Source organism: Marmota flaviventris, chromosome 12 (assembly GCF_047511675.1).
Source record: "Marmota flaviventris isolate mMarFla1 chromosome 12, mMarFla1.hap1, whole genome shotgun sequence".
Taxonomy (NCBI): domain Eukaryota; kingdom Metazoa; phylum Chordata; class Mammalia; order Rodentia; family Sciuridae; genus Marmota; species Marmota flaviventris.
The window spans coordinates 73173086-73184239 of record NC_092509.1 but is presented as its reverse complement, the minus strand read 5'-3'; positions in this window follow the sequence as shown (position 1 = coordinate 73184239).

Here is an 11154-nt window from a genome sequence, read left to right as displayed (position 1 = left end):
TACCTGTAGACAACATTAGTTTAGTAAAATTGCTTTAGTCTGTTGGCCACACTTGTCTTTGTCCTTAATTAAGTGCTATGAAACCTTAGAGGAGATCTCAGAACCACTAATACTGCTGGGTTCAGGAATAATAGCTGAGGAGAGACATTTCCTAAACATTTGCTCTAAAAAGGACTTTTATGCAGTTTCAAGGGCTCAAGAGACAACCATTCTAAGAGTATCACACCAGACTTGCACCAGAACCATTTACCAAGTTTAACATATCCAGATCAGATCATGGTGGAATTCTTGGTTCCAAACTTACTTTAGTTGCCATTGAAATTGCTTAGATTCTGTTATGATCACAAATGCAAAATAGAACCCGGATGATAATTAGCAATTATCTACATGGCACATTTTATCAGAGCTTTATTGTTATACATAGTAGTTGGGTTCATCCAGAGACACTCAGACATTTTGAATGGAGGCATGAGTGTTTCCAGCATACTCTAAGATGATTGGTATTGATATGTTCCCAGGGCCTGAACCCCAGTTAAAGTTAAAAATATGAGAAGAGATTAGTTCAGAAACTGCAGACCTTAATTTCTGATGCAACATGATATCAAAGTCTCTCCTTTTCTATCTATATCTGCTTTTCTTACACAGAGAAATTAAAACCTTTTAAGGAGCATGCATTAAGTGGTGTGTGTGTGTGTGTGTGCACATGCGCATGTGTGGTTTTTTTCCCTCTTACCTGTGAAATAGATTTTATCCTGCCTATTCTACAAATAAGCATTGAGGCTCTGCAGGGTCAAGCAAATTGACCTACATTCTATGGCTAGAAAATAGTGTGACAAATATGAAGCTAACTCTCTCTGATTCCAGGGTCCATGCTCTTTTTACGAGGCTGTGATATTTACCAAAAGTGGAAAGTGCCTTGATGGGGCAAGGTTATGTGGGTGGAGGTTAGATGCAATGACAGGCAGTAATGGATGTTTCCATGAAAAGATACTCAAAGCTCTTTTTTTTTTTTTTATTTTCCATTTTTAGTTTGCAATTGTGTACCATCACACACAAAAATGGAATCAGAACTTATGTTCTGTATTTACACAGCTGATTACAACTACTTTCATGGTTCATGATCTATCAAGTTTCTGAGAGTTAATGCATTTTCTCCTGAGGCATAGGAACATCACATTGCGATACTGGCAAATTTTCTATTGAGTGAATATTTTGGGCTATGGCTGGTGCACACCCACCCCCACCCCCCGCCCTGAACCTTGCTGACATTGCCTAGGCTGCCTATATTAGAGGTTATATTAAGTTCCATGCCTATTTCTGTTTGTGTTAAATTCTTATGGGTTACTCCTTTTTGTTCATTCATCATTTAAATGTTTTTTTTTTTTTTTTTAATTTATGCCACATACCAAGCATTTCTTCTATGTGCAATCCCCTTTGCTAAGGATCAGTAATAAAAGAAGTTGCAAAATCCCTGTATTTTTGGTGTTCACATTCTAGTAGGGGCACAGAGACAATTAAAAAGATAGGTAAGTGAAATATAGACTATGCGAGACAGTGATAAGTGATGCGGATAAAAATAAAGCAGAAAAGGGGAGTAGACAGGTTATGAGCAAGGACAGGGTAATTTAGATGGCATGTCTAGGAATGACCTAAAAGAGGTGAAGGAGCAAGTGCTACAGATGTCTGAGAAATGTGTTCACGCAGAGGAAATAGCATGGCCAAAGGTCTTGGGGTGGAGGTTTGCTTAATGAGGCCACATCATCTTGCATATCACTATAAAGACATTGCCTTTTACTCTGAATGAATTGGTTGTAAGTTGAAGAGTGACATGATTTGACTTAAAAAAGTTACTCTGGCTGATACATTCAGAATGTGCTGAAGGTCAGCAACTTCACACCTTGAAAGGCCCCTGTGATATTCCAGAGTTGACAGTGAAATGGCCCAAAAAGGTTATCTATGGAGATGGTAAGATGTGGTTTGGATCCAGACATTTTGTGAAGACACAGCCAACAGGATTTGTCAACAGATTGGATGTGGACTGTGTAACAGAGAAAATTACAGACAATTCTGTAGTTTTGGACTTGAGCAATTGGAAGGGTACGGTTGCTATTAACTAAGATGAAAGTACAGCAGGTACCACCAATTTCTAGAGAATATTAGAAAAATAGTATCGAGGCATTGAAGTTTGGTATTCTTCTGGAAAGTTGAAGTAGATCTGTAGAGAGCTGAGAGCGTGCTAGGCTAGAAATCTAAAGTTTGGAGTACTCATGATGCCATTGAATGCCATTGGACACACTAGGGAAATGAGCGCAGATAGAAAAGAGAAGGGAAATAGGAACATCCCAATATTCAAAAGTCAGTGGAATGAGAAGGAACTTGCAGATGAAACAGAAAGAGGCGCCAATGTTCAAAAGGACAAGAGGTGTCATCTTAGAAGTCAAATGATATGAGATGCTATTGACAGGTCAGATAAGAAGTCTTCTGAAAATGGACAAGGGTCATTATGGTAAGAGCCCTGGAGAGAGAAGGAGCTTGGGCTCAAACACTGGCTACACCACATATTTGTATGTGACTTTGGGAAGTCACAAATCTCAAGGAAACTCAATTTATCCAACCCTGAATGATGATTGTTGTAAAGTGAAATAAGATAAAGTGAAAACTACCTAGAAGAGTAAAAACATAGCATATAGCTACTCAATAAGTTTTAGTTGACTCTAAACTAAATCCACTACTAGCCTAATTTCCTGTACCTGCCCACTAGGTCTTAGGAATCAGATCATCATTATTTGACTTGTCTCTGCACCTAGATGTTGCCTTCAACTAACACTATTCTCTTACTCTGCCATAAATAGGTTAATTGCCCTAGATTCCCAGTCATTTACTCAATAATATTTGGGGAATGGTTACTGGGGCTTGAGCCCAGAGCTGCTTTACTACTAAGTCTTGCTAAGTTGCTGAGGCTGCCCTCAAACTTGAGATGCTCCTGCCTTAGCCTCCTGAGTCACTGGAACACCCAGCCTTCAATAATGTTTTCTTTTACTACCTTTTATGTGAGTCCCCCATGCTCAAGGGACTAGTCATGACTTTACCAAATTATCCACTAGTCCTTTCTGATAAACCCAGACTCCCATTCCTGGTTCAAATAGATCCTTGATTACCTCTTACTTGTCATTAAATATTGAGAAAATTAATTTTTGAAGTTTCAGTTTCCTTGTCTATAAAATATGGATAAAATTTTCAGTGTTGCTAGATAGGTATTATCCACATTATGAAAATGATACAAAATATATAAGGACTCTAGGGCTTTGTCCTTTATATAGTAGATACTGGGTAGATATTAATTTATTCTCTCCCCACCCCATGCTGCTGCCTCCCAAGATGTAGTTCTAAGCTTCTACAGTTTTCCAAATGAAGCTGGAGGGGGAAAAGGTGGTGCACTATACATTCCAGCACACCCTCTTAGGTTGGGATTTACACTGTTGCATGAGCTGTAAATCAAAAGTTCTCAATTATTAAGCCTGTTAGTCATGCACTTAGACACATGCATGTACCCAACATACACACATCCATGCCATCACCTGGTCTTGGTTGGCAGAGTAACAAAGGTTTTAGGAGAAAAATTGGCTAATAATTTGAACATATTTTTACTGACACTTGAGTAGAAGATCCTAAGGAGAAAAGAATACGGGTAGCCTTGTGTTTTCTTATCTCTGTTCCAACTTACTTTCTTGATTTATGACCTTGGCCAGAGAAAGCTACAAACTAAAAATCATATTTTTGCCCAGTCCTGGCCACTATGTATGTGTCTCTGAGCTCACTCTGAATGTTGCTTCAGAATGAAATGATGGTGTTCCTGGAAAGAGAAAGAGAAGAAATGCTTCTAAATTACTTCTTCAGTGATTGATTAAAGAAAAGTATCATCTTAGAAAAGTCCCCAAATTTATTTCAGTGTTTATATGATAATATCCTGAGAAACTTAGAATAAATAGAAGTCTTAAAAGTAGCAAGATATTCTGCTCAGGAGGTTGAGGCAGGGGATAGCAAATTGAAAGGCAGCCTCAGCAACTTAGCGAGGCCCTAAGTATAACTTATGGAGACCCTGTCTCAAAATAAAAAACAAAAAGGCCTGGGGATGTGGCTCAATTGGCTCAGTGGCTAAGCACCCCTGGGTTCAATCCCTAGTACCCCTCCCCCCCCAAAAAAAACCCCAAAACAAACAAAAAAAAACCAAGATATTAATATTTTGAAAAATAAATCTTGATTTTTTCCATGAATAATGGTTGTAAATTCTTGGTCAGAATGACTATTCTTGATTGATTTGATTTAGAAATGAACTTATGCAGACTTAATTATACTAAGAGATCAGTGTATGCTTATTGATTGTGTCTTTGACATGATTAGCTACATTAGGTTATGATGTCTTCACTCCCCAAAGATCAAAGCTAGGATGGACTTTCTCTAGGGGCCATTAGTCATATGCTTATGGCACATGCTCTATTATTTTTCATTATATAACAGAGAGGGGAGACTGGGGGAAAAAAAGAGCATTAGCTTTATGCCATTCAAAAATCCATCCTCGACATGTGGCTGATAGAAACAGACCATATCTCTCCTCCTACCCACCAGATGCTTCATTGACATGAACAGAATGGAAGAGCAAACATTTCTATATTGAGTGTGTCACTCTTTATCTTCCCTTCCTCTACCACAGTAGACCTGGGGTCCCCTCCCTGGTAATCGTAAATCCTGTATCACCATCTGTGTTAGTCAGCTTTTTGTCACTGTGATCAAAACACCTGACAAGAACAACTTGGAGGAAGAGGCATTTATTTGGGCTCAAAGTTTCAGAGGTTCAGTCCAGGGAGAGCTGACTCCATTTCTCTGGGGCTGAGGTGAGACAGAACAATATAGCAAAGGGACCTGACAGAGGAAAGCTGCTCAGCCCATGATAGCCAGGAGACAGAGAGAAAAAGCAAAGAGTCACAGACAAAACGTCATCTCCAAAGGCATACTCTCAGTGACCTACTTCCGCCAGCCATGCCCCATCTGCCTACAGTGACCAACCAGTTAGCCATTCAAATTATTAATACATGAAATGAATTCATTCACGGATGAGGTTGCAGTTCTTATAATCTAATTATTTTACCTGTGAACATTCCTGCAGTATTGCATGAGCTTTGGCGGGGACACCTCATACCCCAACCTTGATCTCTGTGCTGCAGTCATGCACTGAAGAAAGAGTAAATGCTGCTGCAGTGTTTTGAGTCCAGGCTCCAGTCATGTGGCAGAGCAAATCCCTGTACCCCACAGCCAGCCTGGGACTCCATCCATTTTAGTCAGTACAATATTAGTAATAACTCGGAGAACACAACGGAAAATATGAGAACCAAGGCGGCGGTGACAAGGGGAATGAGATGCAGAGCTATGCATGCTGGGAAGTGTTGGCCTTAATTAGAATGTGCATGTACAGTATTTATCTTTTCCTCAAACCTATAAATAAGGCCAGCACCGTGGCGATTACTGATGTCTGCCGTCATTTCGCAAGGCCTCTGTTTTGATGGAGCACCAGTTGCTGCAAAATAATATTTCTTTCCTCTCTAGTCTGAGTCTGCCCCTGCGTGCAAACCTCCCAAAGGCTTTCAGAACTGAGACTGCAGAGGAGAAGAGGGGGTGACATGGGCTCCTAGGAATCTGGGTGAGAATTGCTCTTTTGAGACCCTTCGCTGCAATCAAGAGTCCCTAAAATGGAGAAAGGAGCATTCAGGACAAAAGGTCAACCCTCCTATTCAAGAAGAGGTCTTCATTCTCATCATCCCTGAAGGCGTTTTTCAATTCTTCCTTGAATACGTTTAGTGTTCAGCCATGCACTATCTCCCTCAGCAGTCAATTCCAATTTTGGACAAACTGAATCACCTTTTTAATACTGAATACATCTGCTTTTATATCTGCCTCTGTTGATCCAAATATACAAACCCCAAGTGGAAACTTTCTCAAGTGTTCCAAGTACTTGTTTGATTCTCCTGCATTTTCCAATTGTTTACATAACCATGAAATTATAAAATGTACACACCTTTATCATTTTCCATCAACTCCTCTATTTTTTTCTTTTTTTTTACAACAGGAATATTGAAAAAGAGTTAGATATAGATATACTTCATGGGTCACCTAGAGCCTTGATCAAGTTCTTTTCTCCAAGTTGTTTTTGTCAGGTGTTTTTATCACAGTGATGTAAAGAAGGGGGGGAAATATATATATATTCCCTCCAAGAGCCCTCATTTCCAAAGGTAAAATGAGGATTATTTCTAAGACTTAAATGCTTATAAAAGGATGACTTAGATATTAAAATACATGGGCACCTGCCAATCCCACTCAGAGATTAAGTGAAAATTGTCATTCTTTACTGTTTAGATTCCTCTCAGGCTAAAACCAAATAGTGAACTCCTAAAGGATAGAAGCTGGGTTTTGGTTACTGTGGGTAAGTTCAGTGTTTCCCAGTACATGTCCATAATAGAACTTCAATTGAAGTAGGATGGTATTTTTGAGCCTTACTTCTAATGTTTCAGGTCTTTTCCAAATAAATACTCTGTCCACTGACCTATTTCAACACATGTGAAGTTAAGAAAAAATTAAAGGAATTACGTTGACATATGCTAATCCAGGAAGGCATCTTCACATAAATGTTTATTCAGGAGGTGGTAGCTCTGTACCAAGCACAAACCATCTCTCAGCTTCCTGGACAGGAAGAGATGTCATCAGTTCCTTCCTGGAGGACACTTCAGATCATTTCCTGTCCAGCTAGACTATTGCATAGTCTGTCTGCTATTCCCATTCCCCTTCCTTCAAAGAGAAAATAAATAAGAGCCAACTCACCCACAAGACACCCTCAGCCCCAAGCTCATTCCTAGTCCTTTTTTTGTGGGCGGAGAGGGGGTACTGGGGATTGAGCTCAGGGGCACTCAACCACTGAGCCACATCTTCAGACCTATCTTGTATTTTATTTAAAGACAAGGTCTCACTGAATTGCTTAGCACCTTGCTTTTTCTGAGGCTGCTTTGAATTTGAGATCCTCCCATCTCAGCCTCCTGAACTGCTGGGATTACAGGTGTGCACCACCATGCCCAGCTTCTAGCGGGTCTTTTATCTCCTGTATCTGTGTTTACCTTGAATGAGATACTGAGATACCATTGGGCTACTGTTAAGTCCCACAGTGAAGTGCACTGCTGGGCTGAGGATATAGAAAAAATTTCCTTTCCCCTTTGCTGCTGCCATGGTAGAAAGAGCCCCTTTGCTCATATAAATGGGGTTGTTGACATATCACCACAGACTGGGACAGGAGAGTTATAGAATTTTCATGAGAAAAAAAAAAAAAAAAACATGTGCCTGACAATGAAAGACAACCATTTATAAAAATTATCTACAGGAGATAGGATGAGTAGTATCTTCATGCTTGCAGATGACATTAAATGCTTTTGGGGGGCACTAACATGACAAACAAATGTGCATAAACTTCAGAAAACCTTGCAAGACAGCGCTAGTGCATTACAAAGCATGTAAGTTTAAAGTCAGGCGATCTGGATTTAATTATTTACTCACTGTGTGCTATTGAGCAAAAGTCTGAGCCAACATGCCTGAGACTCCTCTGCTGTAGAATGAGGCATTTAAGACTGATTTACAGCAAATGGGAAGCCATAAGAATGGGTCCTCACCTGCAGTAATGTTCAGGAGCTGATGAGCTTTGGTGTTGATGCTGAAGAGATGAACCATTTTGCAGCTGTGGTTTTGCAGGTGATGAAAAAGTCATCTCATCACGAATGGCATATCGTATGCTGAAGGGGCTTGGAAATGAAGCACGTGAGACAAGACAGAAGTTCTGGATGAATATAAGGTTATGGCAGAGATGAGGTGGGTAAATAGAGAGACATCTTTCAAGGATGAGTCTCATAGCAGGAGCTACTTTTTACATGAGTAAAGTAATAAGGACTTGGAGAAGGAAATGCATTTATGAAAGTGTTGAAACTTCCAACAAAATGAAAAGAAGTGATTGTAAGTAATCTGTCCAGCAAAGACTAGAAAGCTAGTCTTTGCTGGACAGATTAAATATTTGTAGTCATTGTCATCTTCCAATATGCAAGGCACTGTTTTATGCGCTTCATATAAATAGTTAATTAATCCTTATGATAATCCTCGGAGAGTCGTATCTCCCCTTTACACATGTAGAAACTGAGACCAAGAAAAATTTGGTGGCTTGCCCCAAGTGACATACGTCTTGAATGACACAGCTGGGGTTTGAACTCTGAGCATTTGAACATAGAGCTCTTAGCACACGTCCTAGATTGCAGTGTGCTCAAGTGACTGTCAGGATTCAGTCATGGCTGGGGAGAGAGGAAATGGGATGTGGAGGAACTGTAATGGAAAGAAGTTTATTTACTTTTGACTTAGGGTTCCAGATGGCATTTGGATAAAAGGTCAACAGAAGTAGGATGTAGTGGTAAGAAAAATGAGATGCCTGAAAATGAAAAGTAAATGACCAGTGGGACTTGAATTTGGGGGCAGTCTCTCATGGTGTCAAGAATATGAAACATGGCAAATTCAACAGGCACTAAAACTCAGAATATAGTTTCATAAATAAAGCTGCCCCTCTGTTTATTCTGACATATCCTTAGTCCTAGTTCCAAATAGAAACTCAGTGAGAATTCATCGAGTTGCCCCCAAAGATCTTTCCTGGGCATCACAAAAGGAAGGGACCATGGGTCTTTGTAGTTGAGGAGAACTCAATTCTTTCTGATGGGTATGGTGGCCATTTGCAAAACCAAGATCACCAATGGTGCTCAAAATGTGTCTCTTTTTGTCATAGCAGACAGAGGGAGAAACATAGATGGAATAGAAATTCCAAGAGATGGAAGGACCAGCCAAACAAACTTGTGGACTTTGTGGTTTCCCTGTGATCTTGGAGCAGAGGGTTCACTACTAAATATTAATGCTGTGACTTGCACAATAATATCAGGTATGCTATCGAAGGTTGCGAACCTAGACTTTCCAATTCTGTGTGTGTGTGTGTGTGTGTGTGTGTGTGTGAGAGAGAGAGAGAGAGAGAGAGAGAGAGAGAGAGAGAGAGAGAGATTCTTTCATTCCTTTTGTATATTTAACTCAGAACAGAGAAATAGCTGGAGATGTTCCCTTTTGTTCAAATTTTGAAAATTTCCGACACTTACTTTGGCATTGCTATCCCACATAGTGGATATCAATGAAGTGTGGAATTCTTACTTACTTACTTATTTTGATTGTTGATTCCTTGCTTGATTGCTTGAAATCTGTTATAGGCTGAACATAGTTATAAATTCAAAAATGTACAGAGAAATTCATGAATGAAACATCTACTCAGAATTACCAATGTGACCCAGTATATTTGGGAAAAAGCCTTTGAGGCTGATTATAAACTAGACTTTTAGTCTCTTCCACAACCCCACTGTGAGAAGTGTGTCTGATTCCCTTATTTTAGTAAGGGTTAGAGAAGTGAATTTTGCCTAAAGGAGAATGCAATAGCAGCCAGAGAATTACATCCACAAGTAGTCATTAGGACTATCAGTGTTTACCATAAGACTTGGGATCAAGATGCAAAATCTAGAAGGAGTCAGTACCAAGCAAGGCATAAACACTAAGTACCACATTAGAACCAATGAATTGAATAGGACTGGGTGAATTTTGGAGATAGAAGGAATGGTCAGACTCCAAGGTTATTGAAAGAAGTCAGAAATAGAAAGTTTTATATATCCTGTTTTTGACCCCCTAATTAGATCATAAATAGGACCTAATCAGTAAGTCTAAAATTTTTGATGGAATAAACTAGGTGCGAAGCCCAAAAGGGCAAGAACATCCTTGAGTATATTAGCTTGGAGTGCCACATTCGTAAAAATGAGTAGTCCACTGAAGAGTCATTTAAAAAGTTGTAGAAGTATAACAAAGTTCTCTGTGATCACCTTGGTGACAGTGGTAGGAGTGACCATGGAGAGAGAGAGAGAGAGAGAGAGAGAGAGAGAGAGAGAGAGAGAGAGTGTTCAGAGCTCTGGTAGAGAAAAGATAGGTGGAAGAGTGAAAAAATCCAAGTAAACATAAGAGAGTCCTGAGAAGAAGTAACTTCTGGGACCCAACAGAGCGGTGACACTAGTGACAAGAACCCAGCCTTTGTGCAGCAGTACCATTGATAAGCATTTCACACACAGTAGTTACCAAACATGAGGATTAGTCGGCATGGCTTACAGGCATGGTAGATTTGGAAAAGCAATGGAATAAAGAGACAGAAGGCCTGGGTTCTTGTCCCAGTCTTGCCACTGTGCAGTGGTAGACATATTTCCTCCCATTTTCTTTCTCAGTTTTGTCTATACACCAGGGTTTCTTGACCTCGGCATGATGGGCATCTTGCACTGGATAGTTCCTTGATGCTTAGTGTAGGATTTTAGCAGCACTTGCGGTCTCTATGTGTCAGTAGCACCCTCCTCTGCTCTGACAACCCAGCATGTCTCTGGACATCACCAAATGTCTCCTGGGGACAAAGTCACCACAAATTAACAACTATTAATCCAACCAAATGAAACAAGAACCAAACAAAAGATCATGCCTCATTGTCCTTGATGATCTCTGCACTTGCTCCCACTTTTGGGAAGAGTTCCAAGCAGGCCATGGAGTATATTACAAATGCACAGACTCTTGTTAGGCTTAGGGAGACCCATGTTCAATGCTGCTTCTGTAGCTTGCTAGATCTTAGGCAAGTCATTGGCTCCATCTAAGCCTCAGTTTCCTTGTCTGTGAAATGGGGCTGGTAATAGGACCATCTTGAAGTCAGTGAGAAGATTGTGTGAGAGAACTTACATAGAGCCCTCAGAGTGATGGGAACATGGTGAATGTTTAACCATTATCTGTGTTATTGGTACCACTATATGAGAAGGTGGCTGTCCTTGACTGCTCATTATGTTACCTTCTGTCCTTTGTGGGGGTAGGAAGATGAATAAGACAACTTCTTCCTTTCAAGATTCTGCAGAGTCCCATTAGGGGAGAAAAGCCTGCCCATGAATCACTGGGTTGCAGGGAACCAAAATCAGTGCCAGTAATGAAGTAGAAGTTGCTGCTACTGAGTAGAAAGGCAGGAAAGCCAGGATC